The sequence below is a fragment of the Manacus candei genome, unplaced genomic scaffold, assembly GCF_025592945.1.
Source record: "Manacus candei isolate 608988 ecotype Guabito, Panama unplaced genomic scaffold, ASM2559294v1 h1tg000021l, whole genome shotgun sequence".
Lineage (NCBI taxonomy): Eukaryota > Metazoa > Chordata > Aves > Passeriformes > Pipridae > Manacus > Manacus candei.
In genome coordinates this window covers 568,863-584,621 of record NW_026138069.1, presented here as the reverse complement: position 1 = coordinate 584,621, position 15,759 = coordinate 568,863, and positions in this window count along the sequence as shown.

Genomic DNA, 15,759 nt, shown 5'->3' with positions numbered 1-15,759 from the left:
GGGTACAAATTGAAAGAGGGGAAATTTAGGTTAGATATTAGGAGGAAGCTTTTTCCTGTGAGGGCAGTGAGACACTGGAACAGGTTACCCAGGGTGGTTGTAGATGCCTCAACCCTGGCAGTGTTCAAAGCCAGGTTGGATAAGGTCTTGAGCAGCCTGGTCTAGTGGGAGGTATCCCTGCCCATGGCAGGCAGGGTTGTGACTAGATGATCTTTAAGGTCTCTTCCAACCCCTTAACGTTCTATGATTCTATGATATAATAAGATCTCAGATCAGAAAATACCTGGAAAATAGAGTATTTGCAGTGGTGGTGGTCATTCTGCTTCTCTGCTGGTAGTGTGTTCCCATAGCAGCAGAGCTCAGCCAGGGTAAGGGCACCAGAAAGAGATCCTGCAAAAGCTCTGCACAGACAATGTGGACATAGCACACACAAGACAGAGATCAGACATCAGAAACAACAGAGGAACAGGGTCACAGCATTGTGAATTTGCCACACAGAGAAATGTCTTCAGTACCAGCACATGCTGTCTCCAGTATCTGCACAGGCTTCACATCCCCACACTGGGTACCATTTTTGCACTTATGCAGGCAGAGACTGTTCCTCTAACAAAGGCTGATCCCTCAAAATCATGTCTCAGAAGGGCAATTGAAAAAGTTATATATTCATTAAACTAGAAAATTTATTTCAGTGTATCATGCCACTGTTCAAACTAGAGAAAAAAGCACTTTAAAACAAAGTTTTGTGATCAAATGTTTTAGATAATCAAAAAGACATAAAGTTTAAGACAATGGAAGTTCTTGACAAGAAATCCAATTTTGAGTAGAAGAGTCTTACAGACAGCTGAAGTAGTCTTCCAAATCAGTAAAACTGATCAGCAATTAGGTATATGACAAGATACTGAGTATTTTTTAAAATAACATATCTTAATAAAACAAAACACCAGGCAGAAACTTTTTTTTCAGGCTAACTTGTGGTTTCACTTCACTATTGTTTTCTTGACTTAATTGCAGAATCCATCATCACATAACTTGCTTTCATTTCTTTATATCAGCATGCTTTTCCTTACCCCAAGTGAAACAGGATATCCATCTTTCAGAATTTCTGCCCTACTTTTTGCAATACCATTCTTTGGATGAGGTAAGAGCAAAATACTTAGCAAATCCCACTGTGGTTAAAGGAAATTTGCAATAGAATACTATTGCAAATAGAATAAAGCTTTTGTTGATCTACAAGATTGACTAATGTGGGAGACTTCCTACTTCCCCTTACTTTGATGTCATCTGTTTAAGAGAAGAACAGCAGAAATAATAACCATATTTTATTGTTTATTTTTCTACTTTGCATGGTTGGCAATGGGCTAGTCTGCCTAAAGGTGGTCCAACCAATTCATGTGCTCTTTTAATCTCCACTCAGTGAAAGTCAGTGCCATGGCAAAGAGAAGGATCTGTCTTGACCCTATTAATGGCGTATAGTGATTTTCTTTTTTTATAAATTTCTAACAATTAACTGTCTGTGCTCTATTGTCAGTGGTAACAAAAATTAGCTAAAAAACATGATAACAGGTTGAAAAATAAATTGATTTTTTTCAGTTATATTTTACGTGCTATGCCAAGTACAGTATACATAATAATTTCTTAATAATTTGCTCTCCAAAATTTTAGTTTTACTTTGGAATGAAAGGAGTCACCAAAATAAAATTATAGGGCCTGTTTGCTCTAGGAAAATACATAATAATGAGAAGTAACCAGTGAAGTAAAGACTGACATTGCAAAGTGAAAGTTGAGTAACTATGACTTCTTGAGCTAGATTGCTTCTGCTTTTACAGTTTTCAGTTTCTCAGCTTTTCAGCTTCACTAACTGGTTAACTTTCGGGCATCAGTTCTTGCAAATCCTGGTCTCAGAGTCATCCAAGAGATCCTCCACTAAATGGGGAGAATCTTGGCCAACCCACTCCACAGGGTTAAGGTAGGAAATGAGAAAAAAAAGGATGTATTTGAATGAAAATATCAGCTTTTCCATATTCATTAGAAAAGAAATGAAAACCAATATCACTGCTTTTTTAAAGAAAGGGTTCTTAGCTGTTTTTAAAGCATTATCTTTACTTGGAAAAGGATTTTGATTCAAATGAAATCACATGCGTATGAAGCCTCTAAAAAGTATTTTATAGAGATGCTATCAAGGTTCATCCTCATCAAGACCATGTCTACTCTCCATGGTGAATATTACATACCACTTAGGTAAGTGGGTTAGAAGTATATCAGCAGGCCTGGGTGATGAGGATCCTCCTGAGTTTATACATTGTGAGCCCTTTACTCAGGAACATGAGCTGTTTTCTCCAAGGGATTCTCACTTCATGCATAGTCCAGGATGAGTGCTGCTGGGGTGAGGGAACAGCTGCTCAGCACTCTCACTGTTTGTTTAACAACTGATCCCTCTCTCACCTATCACCATCCGTGTCTTTCCTGAAGTTTTCTGTACCTGGAATGGTGGAGAGGTGCTAACCGCAACAGGATTTGCACCATAGCCTTCTAAAACCTCAAAATATTAATTTGTCTGAGGAAAACTATTGCACTGATATTATTCCCATGGGAAACTGAAGTCAAAGAGCTTTTACTGAGGCTTTACTTAGACTGGACCAAAAATAGGAACATTCTTCATAAAATGTTTAATATATTTCATTCACTAAAGTTGCCTCATTCATGAAATAAAATGTTTTCAAGACAGCTTCAGATACAAATAAATTAATGGCAGAAGAATCATGTCCTCCTCTCTTCTGATAATGTCTCCGTTCCTTCAGATATCACAGTTTCTTCATGAAGGTGCTGAACACTACAATGACTTTGGTTCTAGGTATCTGAAAAATGAAAACCACCACTGTTGTTTTAGCTTTTAAAGCCTGGTGATTATCAGTGGCCTACAGGGACTCCTCAGACAAGACACTGCCAATGGTTTACCTTCTTTACTACAGAAAGTAACAAAAGGACCATGACTAAATCCTTCCTTAGTGGTGGTAACTTCCAGGAAAAACCACCAAGGAAATAAAGTCTTTGAGGAATCATAGGAATTAATATGTTTCTGTAAGTTCTTCAAAATAAGTTCTTTCATTTATTTTTTATTTTGAACTAAACATGTCTCTCAGTATGAAGTTTGGGGTTTGACTGGGAGGAGGGTCATTTTTGAACACCTTCATTTTATGTCCTAAACCTGGAAGGGCAGCTACTGTATCCTTAATATGTAGTGTATAATTGGTACCTAAATGATTACAAAATACTTCAGGGAAGATGATGCTTTAAAATGCTCAAAGGACTAAGCCTAAACAAGAAGATACAGAAAAAAAAAAGTAAAAAAAATTTTTTTTTCAACATTGTTTTGTTCTTTTTAAAAGGGTCAAGACCACTCTGCAGAAACAAATCAACCCTTGGGGACCTCTCTTCCAGGGAAGGTGGTTACAGCACAAGGAGACTTTCAAACAATGTTCCTTCAGACTTCATTCCAAGTCTGCTTCTTCCTTTTTACATATAATTTCCAGAAGTGAATAAAGCCCTGGGGAGAAATAAACCTAACTGTTTTTACATGGCCCCCCACAGTCACCTACTTGTGTCAAGTGAGAGTCATTCTGCTGACGCACCTCTCATCAGCCAGCTCTACATTATAGTGGTGGCTCTCCTGCCCTCATTTCGCTTTCACTCTCCACTTGGCAGAGGTATGTGCGTGGGATTTCACAGCGTAGTCTGCCAACTTTGTAATGAGAGATGTGTCCAACTACTATTGGCTGCTTTCAATTTTTAAAGGCTAAAATAACATTATTTGAAGCTTCAGACAAATACCAGGAAGGAAAAAAAATCTCTGCTGTTGGTTTACTGGAACACACTATCATTGAGACTTGAAGGGAGGGAATTTAAAAGGAACAAATTGCATGGATTGCACAAGCTATAAATTTTACAATTTGATGAACAAGCCCAATAACGCATGCCCTAATGCGAGAACATAGGTAACAAGCACCACAATTCCCATCCGTCACGTCTCTCTTAAACTGATTTCTGCATAACTTCCCACACTAACTAGCTACTACACTTTTTCAAAAAACAGTTGAATTTTCCCCTCCTTCTCTGTTGTTTCCAAAATAATTACTTTAATACAGCTAGTCTAGTAAGATTTTTAGGGATTAAACTCAAGATAATTACAATATACCTAAACTGGCTGTTAATATTATACAGATTCTAACAAGCATACAAAACCTTTCTCAAAATATAAACTTCAGGTTGCATTTCTTGTATACAGTGTCGTACCTCCTTAACACAGTGTATCAGACAGGGTGTCTTATTCAAGAGTCCTCATAGGACTTTTGCAGGTGCTGGAGCAGAAAGAAGAATAACAGGTCTATTAAATAGTGAACCTAATGCTGCACTACAAAGCAAGAATCAGCACAAAGACTAAGTGCCAATTGTTTGTTTTTGCTCATCAAAATTTGTAGCCAGAGAATTCCCAAGATGTTAAAGTAAATTTATAGAATAAAGACTCTTTCTAAAAACTTGCTAGGCAGTTTTTGTAGCAATATTGTGCTAGGTAAGAAAGTAAAAATAACTCAGAAGTATCTTAAGGTAAGAAAAATGTTTCAACCATTTTGGCCAACCATGAGTTCTGCTATTTAAATAGAACTTGGGAAATTTTCTTTATTCTTAGTACTTCCTAGGCAGTTATCACTCAGCAGCCAGAGAGGACCTCATGTAAGTTTGATAAAGTCTTTCCTGGCATAAGACTACTGATTAGCTTTTAGAAGTAGGAGTTCATTTTGCTATTTTTAAAACTCTCTTCATTCGATCCAGAAGTTCCACGCCATTCCTAAGAAATGTAAAGTATTCTGAGAGATTGATATATTTCTTTTTTAAAAAAGTTTTCCCCCAAGTTGTTTTCCACTGCCAAAAAAATGAGTAATTTTTCAAATCAAGTAACTCATTTGGGGATAATTGGTTTTGCATTGTATCGGAGACCATTTCACGTTCCTTGTACTTCAGATGGTTCTAAAACGCTATCTAATATAACTCTGGTGCAGCTAAAAAACTCAGCACCTTGCAAATGCTTTAGCATTTCCCCAGACTGGGGCTGTACCCCCATGCCTTTCATCTACTGCTGCCTTCTACAGCCTTCTCCCCTTGCTCCAGCCCCATTGCTGTCCCCTTCCCCAGTTTCCCGTGCCCTTCTCTCAGAGCAGAGGCCTTGCAGAGTCCACAGGCAGAAGCTGTGGGAGTATATCACGGCCATCCCCCAGAAAATTCACCTGCTTTCCCAGGAGATACAGGACAAACAAGTCATTCTGGAGAAAATACACATTTGGTGGGGAAACTGAAACTGAGCTGCTTGAAAGGACCATTTGCCCAGCTCTGTAGCAGAGGAATAAATTAAACCTGGGGAGGCCATACACAAAGACAGATGCTGGTCTCGGCAGCCTTTCTTCATGGCAATCTTCCACAGGCAGTTTAGTCTTCAGTGCATTTCGTATCCCTTTATTTTGTCCAAGAAATTTAATACAAAATACTGTTAGTACCAAAGATCAACTGCAAATTCCAAGAAAGAGAGTGTTGTCATGTGCTTCTCCATTCCCTGCCTGATGGAAAGAGTACACACAGTATTGAAAATCTGTTCTAGCAGCACGTTTTTAAACCCTAAGGTACAGGGCAACGGTCAGACCTTAACACCAAGAAGATAAGTTTTATATTTTAGATAGCTGTATCCTGCTATACCTAAGCTTTTGAACTAGTCATGGCAATACCAAGTATAGGATAAGTACTCAATTAACTCCCCAGATTTCTAGGAGTTTTGCACTTCCTGCTTTATCTCATGCTACCGTGAATGTTCTGTCAGAAGATGTTCAGGAGAGCTTCTTCACCATGCAATTACCTCAGTCATTACATTTACTGCAAAAATCACTGGTATGGGTTCCTAGTGGAATACTTTTGCTTCTGCTTTCAATTTCCAGTAACTTTCCTTCCTAGAGCCTCAAAGGCAAAGAACTGGAAGGTTTTTACCCTTGCTAAGTAGAGGTTAAAGGAGGTCAGGCTGGTCTTCTCCTAGCCTGCCCACAGATTAATGTGAACGTGTAGCTTTTTGTTTCCCTGCAAAAAGCTCTGAACTCCCTTCCAGAACACACAGCATACTTGTAGCTGACTAATGCTGTATTCCATGTTGGAAATGTGCTTCATTCTATCGACATTATTTTTTCCACAGTCAGCCCAAGAGTGATACTTGTACTATTTTATCTCATAGTAATGGAATAGTTTGGCAACTCACCAACTGTTGATGGGTTTTGCTTTTTTTCCTTCTAAACAAGGGAGGCATTTTCCAAAAGCCATGGAGTTTGGTGGGGTTTTGCCAAAGAAATGAATGAGTCAGGCTTCTAACAAATAGAACATGTAGATCTCCTCAAAGCACATTAAGCTGTTCCTGGGAAATATCTCTGCCTTCACAGCCTGACACAGCCAGTAGGGTCAAAGCAGAACAGCTGTTAGCATGTGAATCATGGTGGAACAACAGGTAGCTCAACACACAACGTGATGTCACTGTTACATCAGTATTCAGAGCAACAAAAGAGAGAATAAAAATAGAGTAAAAAAGCTGTATTATTCAGCCTAATTACAAGTTAAAACCCAGAGTCCAGAGAAAGCCAACAAAGCTGGTGAAGGGTCTAGTGGGTAAGTCCTATGAGGAGCAGCTGAGAGAGCTGGGGTTGTTTAGCCTGGAAAAGATGAGGCTCAGGGGTGACCTCATCAATCTCTACAACTACCTGAAAGGAGGTTGTAGCCAGGTGGGGGTCAGCCTCCTCTCCCGGCAACTAGTGATAGGACAAAAGGACACAGTCTCAAGCTGTGCCAGGGGAAGTTTAGGTTAGACATTAGAAAGAAGTTCTTCACAGAAAGAGTGATTAGACATTGGAATGTACTGCCCAGGGAGGTGGTGGAGTCATCATCTCTGGAGGTGTTTAAGGAAAGACTGGACGTGGCACTTAGTGCCATGGTCTTGTTGATATGGAGGTGTTCAGCCACGGGTTGGACTCCGAACTCAGAGGTCTTTTCGAACCCTATTGATTCTGTGATTCACATACACGTGTTTCCCCAGCTGTCAGTACTGTCCAGTGGGGTACAGCCCAGGGAAATTTAGTAAGTCAGAGAGAAAGATCACAACATCTGCTGGTCCAGTAAACCTTTGGCGAACAGAGAGACTTTTTACTGCAATTTGATTCTGCCACACAAGAAAAAGAAGGCTGGAAAAAAGTACACAAGGAAAGGGACTAAGGTAACACCCCTGCGTGTTATTAGGGAGCATTTTCTTCTCTCTATAACTGAGACTTAGATGTGATGAGGACACTAGGAATGCTTGGTAACCTTTCAGGGCCCTGTGCTGCCTTGGTACATGACTTGCTTCACTAAAACTCTGGTGGAGCAATTTGTTCACTTCCTAACTGCTCACAGAAATAGCCATATGTCTTCTGTATGCAAACTAGCCAGCTATTTTAATGTCTGCTACATTGATTAGAAATACCTGAGTATAATTTATTCCAGAGAAACACCATAACACATTCAGAAGTGGAAAGACTAGCTTGTTGGGGGGCAGTACAGTGACCCAGTAACATTCTGCTTCTGCTACACCACTGTTTCCAGCAAATTATTCCAAGGCATCATTTCCTGTAGAGTGGAGTAAGAAAGTCTTTCCTAAGACGGTGACTCCAAAATAATTTCGGAAGCTATTGAAAACATGGTTTCTGAGTAGTAGGATTCACTGAATGAGACACCAGAACTGAAGTCCTGACTGCCAGAGTTGTGTTCTTTGATATAATTAATCTTATACAAAATCTTGATTCCTATGGGTTGGTTATCTCTTAAGGTTACCATCTTAAGGACACTGAGACATAGCCCCCATCACTATTGAAAAACAAAAAAAGCAGTCAAACAGGGACACATGGCAGGAGTACACAGCTTTCAGATCACTGCAGAAAAAGGTCATCCTATTCCAGAGGGGATATTGGTATATGTAGTTTGGTTTTTATTTCAATTATATTAACCTAAATATTATAAAAGTCTTAGTGACCAGACCCTGCTGGGAAGCTGCAGTGCTTAGGGGCTATGATCTCACTGATTCCAAGGAAATCTAGCAAAAACATCAACAGCCAAAGAGATGGCAGTGAGCCAGGCCAGTTTCACTTGGAAATTTCTCCTGCTGCCAAAACCCTCAGTGAATTTCACCAAGAACTGGAGGAGTTTTGCACCACTTCCCAGTGCTGGGGCACCTTCCCTTCTCTCCCTAGAATATGCCTTACTGAATTTATTTTTCAATTAACCCTTGTTGTCGACCAAGAGGAAGTTTTTCTGTGTGAAAATTATTCGTAAGAACAGGAAGGTTAACATTTCAGCAGCAAAGATCAACAGTGTGACACAAAGTCAGTCAGCGTTAAAATAGGCACTCCTGGATGTACAAGGAAATTAGGAAAGATGACAGCTTTGGGGAAAAGATGAAGAAATCAAAAAACTTTTCTAGTGAAAGGCCCAAAGCCCCAAAACCAGTCTGAAAAGCTGTGGTTACATAGTGTGGTACATGGTAAGGAAATAAGAGGGAAGCTGGAAGAAGTGATACTGGGATAAAGCAGTCAGCCACACTCGGGAGAAACAGCCATGTTCCACATTCTTCCAAACAAACCCAAAACACTTGCAGGGTCTTGTTCAGTTTTGCCTGGTGTCTATAACTCTATGACATTGCAGCAAAAAAAAATATTATTAAAAACAAAATAAAAGAAAGATTAGACTTGCAGTGACAGACTTCTGAATACACAACTGCAGAGAGGAATGTGATGGTGCTTGCAAGCTAAATATTTTCCAGCTGTAATTCCTATAAGTTTTTTCAGACAGTACCACCTGCATTTCTAGCCTGCAAGACCTGGAAGTCTATTAAAACCCCACTAGTTTGAGATACAGTCTGTGTTACCAGAGAAAATTCACAAACAGTATCTTTTAAAAGCTGTAGGGAACAAGTGTGGCTTGTAGCAAACCCTGAAGCTGGAAGAATTTAGCATAGCATTTAGTGCTATGACAAAATACCTATCACAATCCTCATGAATATGTGTTTAAAATCCAAACATCTGTTCACCAACTATAACAGAGTTCTGGTGATGCTGAGAAAAATCTGCTATGTAGTTGCAATGTGCTCTGCCGCTTTTCTTATTAGAGATATCTGGGCTCTCTCTTAGCCTATGCTACCAGGGCAAAATCTGCATATTTGCATTCAGCAGATTAAGCATCAGTTATGGTTATTCCTTTAAGAAGCCCTGGTCATTGAAACACCATCTCTAGAAAACAGGTAGCAAATTACCCTTGGGTTCAGGTTCATTGCATTTTATGATTAACCTCCAGGCCTAAGGTTTTCTTACCTCTACTTCTAACATTAGACATAATTTAAATTGTTGCATGGTTTGAATTATCAGGAAAGACATGTGCATGCAAAATGCCAGTGAAATACTTTTGATCACGTATATAATTGGTAATGTGGGCATTTGAAATATCATTTGGCCTCAAGGATTTTCATGTGGGCTTTGACACTAATTTGCTGTGTGTCTTTGGACAAGACAGCTTGTACTTTCAATTCCCTGCCTGTACAATGAAGAGACCAGCTGTAGCTAACTTCCAGGCGCTACCAGTTTGATTCATTATTGTAATATCTCTACAGCTAGCAGCCACAGAGTCAGCTGGGCATTGCTATTTCTTCACACATGGGAAGTTCGTCATGGTCTCCTTCACAGAAAAAGGAAGTGAGAGAGGACCCTGCACAATCCTGGAAAGCTTTGACTAACAGCTCTTGCCCCTTCTGTGTTCTCTTGGCATTTTCCCTTTAGTGCCCTTGCTGTTATACTCTCTAGCCACAGCTCTCAAGAGGCGCTGAACACCTTTGGGTCTGTGAGTCATCTTCAAACTGTGAAAAATCAGATAATAGAAAGTTGGGAAGGGATATAAGGGGATAACATTACCTTTTTTCTCTTCACTGGCTTTCCAGGAAATACAGTAAGTGCCTCCAGCATTTCAGCCAGCTTTGGCATTTCAGCCTTTTTGGCTTCTCTGTTTCATTCTCTTTTAACTCTGAAATGAAACAAAACATCTGCAAAGAACTGAGATTGAAACTGTGTCATTCATGTTCAGGGAGACTGAGAGAGGCTTCCTGAAATCTAACAGGATGTGAAAGCAGCAGCAGTACTTTCAGCAGAGCTACACAAGCCTCTGCAGCAGCAGCAGCAGCACATTTTGCTGCAACTCTACAGGCTGCCCAGGGGAATTCTGTTAACTTGACACACCTCTTCAAGTGACATTTTACACTAGTTCATTGCTTTGAAGTTGTTGCCTCTTGAAGTTATTGGTGGTCAGTCACAAGTGGTTCCTCAGCGCTCAGTGTTGGGGCCAGGCCAGTTTAACATATTTATCAATGACCTGGATGAGGAGATCAAGTGCACCCTCAGTAAGTTTGCAGATGAGTTGGGCAGGAGCGTTGATCTGCTGGAGGGTAGGAAGTCTCTGCGGAGGCATTGATGGGCCAAGGCCAATCATATGAGGTTCAACAGGGTGAAGTGCTGAGTCCTGCACCTGGGTTGCAACAACCCCACATAGCGCTACAGGCTTGAGGTAGTCTGGAAAGCTGCCCATTGGAAAAGTACCTTGAGGTGCTGGTCAACAGCCAGCTGAACACGGGCCAGCAGAGTGCCCAGGTGACCAAGAAAATCAATGGCATCTGGGCTTGTATCAGAAATAGTGTGGTCAGCAGGACCAGGGCACTGGTGAGGACACACCTTGAATCTTGTGCTCAGTTTTGGGCCCCTCACTACAAGAAAGGCAGGTGCTAGAGTGTGTCCAGAGAAGAGAAACAGAGCTGGTAAAGGGACTGCATGTCCTATGAGGAGCAGCTGAGGGAGGGAGCTGAGCAGCTGAGAAAGGGAGGCTCAGTGGGGACCTTATAGCTTTCTACAACTACCTGAAAGGAGGGTGTAGCCGGGTAGATGTTGGTCTCTTCCCCCCAAGTAACAAGTGACAGGACAAGAGGAAATGGCCTCAAGTTGCACCAGCAGAGGTTTAAACTGGATATTAGGAAATATTTCTTCACCAAAAGGATTGTGAGGCGTTGGAACAAGCTGCCCAGGGAAGTGGTTGAGTCACCATTCCTGGAGGTATTTAAAAGATGTGTAGATGTGGCACTTGGGGACGTGGTTTAGTGGTGGACTTGGCAGTGCTGGGTTAGCCCTTGGACTTGATGATCTTTTCCAACCTAAATGATTCTACAGTTCTCTGATGGTCTGACATCCAATGTTTGTCAAGGGTGGTCTAATGTCAAAAAAAAAAAAATGAAAAAAATCCAATCTGTTTCTTCTTCTGTTAATATTTAGGATATTTGGAAATTTCACAATCTCCAAATTTCATTTACATTTTCCCCACCTTCCTGGCCAGATAGCCTTACTGCAGACCTCAGATAGAGTAGATTCAGCTCACATCCAGATATCCATTTATCCTAACCTTCTGTTTGTAGCAGTGTTGTGACAGCTGTTCCTTGTGTCAGGACTGACCAGCTGCAGAGAGCAGGGGAATATGACAAAAGAGATATTGTAACACTGGCTTTGTACAAAGGAAATTAAAGATTATGTTTCAAGTACAGCTAAATTGTGACAGCTCTTCAATGTGCATACAAATGCTTATTTTTCCCTAGGATTTCCCACTTGTACTGCTCTGCATTTTTTAAACTTTTAATCAAGCCCTGGCCACAAGTCTCTAACTGAAAGCAGCTTTGCCTTTCCCCTCCTGTGTCAGAAATGACAACACTCTTGACAAACACAGGCCTCCAGTCTGCAACGTTTGGCCAAGTTGTGGTTCCTTCTTGTGCCTGATGCATGCTGTTGTCCTGTAGCATTATCTACGTTATTACAGGCAAGCTCTCAGATTTCACTGGACAGGCTTTTCAAAAAACCTTATCCAAAAAGTACAAATCTGACCCTTTGCTCTCTGAAACATGCAATAAATTGAAAAATAAATCACTGGCCCATATTGGCACCTGGTTTATTAAAAGTAGGATTTGAACCCCATGGTTTACTTTTGAACCTAACCTGCTTCAGCACACACTGTTTGCTTTTGCTGAAAATAGGTGCCTCTAGCTCTGTGACTTTGGAGGTCGATATGCTCCTCAGTGGCCCTAGTGAGGTCAGTCCAGAGATGTCGAGTCCAAAAGGTTTCCAAACACTTGAGTGAGAAAACACAGCTCAGGACCCGGATTCCTGTCCTGCCTTGGTTGAGGCTGGGCTGCAGGCTCCAGAAAGCTTATCCACTGATGCCAAGAGTGATTTAACCTGTGACAGTGTGTGGAAACTGGCTGTGCAAGCTGTTGCAACATACAGTAAGAGCAGCAAAGGCAGCAGGAATACTACAAGCACTGTGCTACCATAGCAGTTTGTGCCAAAGAAAATCCCCATAAAGAACATTTACAGACATCCTCAGCAGAGGTTGGTTAATAAGATGGATAGTAAATGGGATAACTGGAGGTTCCCTAAGGCAGCTGTGGTTATTCCCATATCCCACAGATAAGGCAGGGTGTGAGCACTAGCCAGGAAAAAGGGGGAAATGATATAAAATAGAGGAAGATCCACTTTTTCCATGACCCAGGCACTTTCCCTAGGGCAGGAGAGAGCAGAAATCAGAAGCAGGTTTGTTCTTAGAGAAGGGATTAATCACAAGGGGAAAATGCCTTGTCATACATACCGTGACTCAGCAGAAAACGTTACTTCCGTGAAAGCAGCTAGAGGACACAGCCAGAACACAGCTGTGAGTCAGGAAAATCTGGGCTTTGGGCTGCTGCCTTCACCTTCCTTCCTGCCTTCATTTAACAATCTGAGCATCTAGGAATAAGGCGATTGCTTAAAAAGAGATACCTCATGTTGTCTTGTGTAGCAAAAATGGAAGTAGAGATGACATTATTCCTCTTTTTGTGAAGTGCTTTTTGGCACTGATCTTTCTATGGCAGCTCCTGTGGCATGGTCCTAAGTCCACAGAAGAGCCCTTCAATATGTACAGTAGTTTAAATTCATGGTAATGCAGACCTGAATCACCAGCTTTTCCACGAGAAAAAAAAAATGTGAGGAAGAAAATCTCCTGTCACCACAGCTCTATACTCTGTGGTATTTTTAGGGGGAGATCCCTCCAAAAATATGATATACCTTCTAATAAATCCTGTCTTAGCTTTTCTGAGAACTAGAGCAATGGCACGGGAGCAGTGGAGTGTGTTTCCAAGATGATTGCCTAATTTGACCTTTCACCTCATGGAGTCAAAAAAGAGATAGGAATAAGACTCATCCTCAAGAAAGACATTGTGAGGATAGGATGCTATCTGAATGTTCTCTCCTGTGTGATTAACTTAAATGGTGCTAGGGAGCAATGAAGGGTACCTAAGTACCATTTCATGCTGCCTGTCACACAAATGATCCAGAAATAGACTGCAATTAGTCAGATCTCTGAGATGACTAGGTCATGTAATGACACCTACCTTCAACATTACTGTGTACCACCTTTCCCTTTTCTCTTATTTAATTATATATAGGTTTTATTTATGCTGTTTATTTTACTTAGGCTCCTTTTTGTATTTACCTGCTGCCTGTTGTCTGTATCTTGGGTTATAAAACCAGGGTGGAGTAGGGGGGTGGATATTCTGGTGAATTATATAAATTCCCAGTGAGTTATAGACTGCCACTGATGTGAGATTTACTTCTGGATGGGTTCTCAAGACCGTCGTGTAACATCAAACAGTGAAAACAAAAACATTCTGTAGGTCCATCTGAAGGGTTTAGGGAAAATCAACATTTCCTAAAAGGTGAGCAGGACAGGCTAAAAGTCTGAAAAAACCCTTTAACTCATATTACAGAATCACAGAATCAATAGTATTGGAAAAGACCTCTGAGATCATCAAGTCCAACCCATGACCCAACACCACCATGTCAACTAGACTATGGCACTAAGTGCCACATCCAGTCTCTTCTTAAACACCTCCAGGGACAGTGACTCTACTACCTCCATTCCAATGTCCGATCACTCTCTCTGTAAAGAATTTCTTTCTAATGTCTAACCTAAACCTCCCCTGGCACAGCTTAAGACTGTGCCCTCTTGTCCTACTGCTGGTTGCTTGGGAGAAGAGACCAACCACCACCTCTTTCCAGCCTCCTTTCAGGTAGTTGTAGAGAGTGATAAGGTCTCTCCTGAGCCTCCTCTTCTCCAGGCTAAACAGCTCAGCTCCCTCAGCCACTTCTCATAGGGCCTGTGCTCCCCGGACATGGCCGGACATCGCCGCTGATGGGAAGTAGAGAATAAACCTTGTTATTTTCTGCTTCACATGTGCGAGCACAAACTTTCACATTTTGCTTTAGTAAACTGCCTTATCTCAACCTATGAGCCCCTTTCCATCGTACTGTCTCTCCCCTGTCCAGTTGGGGAATGATAGAGCTGTTTGGTGGCACTGGGCATCCAGCCAAGGTCAACCCACTACAGTCAGTCATGGCGAACAATCACTTTCTTTGTTGCTGCTTTTTGTTTTAAGCCTTGTTGTTCAGCATTCTGACATTTCCTCAAACTAAAATGGACAGTGCTGGTGGGTTTTTCTCCCCAAATTTCTGCTGACAAACAGCGGCAACATGTTAGAACACCCTTTTGGTGTTGGGCCACTGACTGATGATGAGCCAAGAAACTGGTTGCAGGAAGCGTCAGCAGTCCTTACAGATGAAATCACCGGAGTGAGTTAAACTCAACTTTGCAACCGTTAGGCATGCATGCATACTCACAGATGTAGCAAAGTAAGACCTCTGGCTCAGTCCCTGGTTTCTGATCTGCCTGAGCAACATAGTTTCCTACTCAGACTGCCAGAGGTCATACACGGACCACCGTGACTTCACTGGAGTCTCTCCTTGGTACAGCTCTGCACGCAAGCTCAAAGCTGCATGTATCTTCTGCTCTTATGAGTCTGCTCTGAAAAGAAGCCCTTTCTTCAGCGCTAATTAAAACAGAGGTTATAGCTTACCATATGTTAAGGAATGATCTATGTCAAAACTAAAAGATAGCAATAATCCCTCCGGTCCCACATTGCTTATTCCCATCCCTGTTCATCTTCTTCCCCCTCTCTTTTGCCTCCTCAGCAGCACAGACATGAACCAGATCTGGAAACTGTTTCATCTGAAATCCATACCTCACCATGTGTTTCTGTTTGTTGGTGGTTTTTTGTTAGGATGAACACACATCAAAATTCACTTGCATTGCCATTCCTTTGCTTTTGGAAGATGCCATAGAGCTGAGGTTATACCAGTTGTCCCAAATAGCTCTAGTCTTTTATTTCACAACTTGATGTGAGGGTCAAATCTTTGCGGTCTTTCCTAAGTGTGACAGCAGCACCCAAAGAACCAGTTTGGTCCAGTCGGAGAAAGACACTGGCAAAAGGGCACAACAGCAAAGCAGCAAGTCAAAATGCTCAGGTGTAAAAAGGACACACCATGGTGAGTTTAGGCTCCCAGTCTGCTCCTGGTCTTACCCAGAGGGCAGATCACCCATACTCACCCACTTCCTCATCAGTGAGGGTTGTGAGGTTGTGCCAAAGTGAGTGCTCTAAGGAGACCAGGGCTCTTACCACCAGGACCACCACATCAGTCTGGGCGTCAGTGCAGAGAAGAGCAAAGGAAACACCTTGCCTTCAGAAATCCAATCAGGACCAGT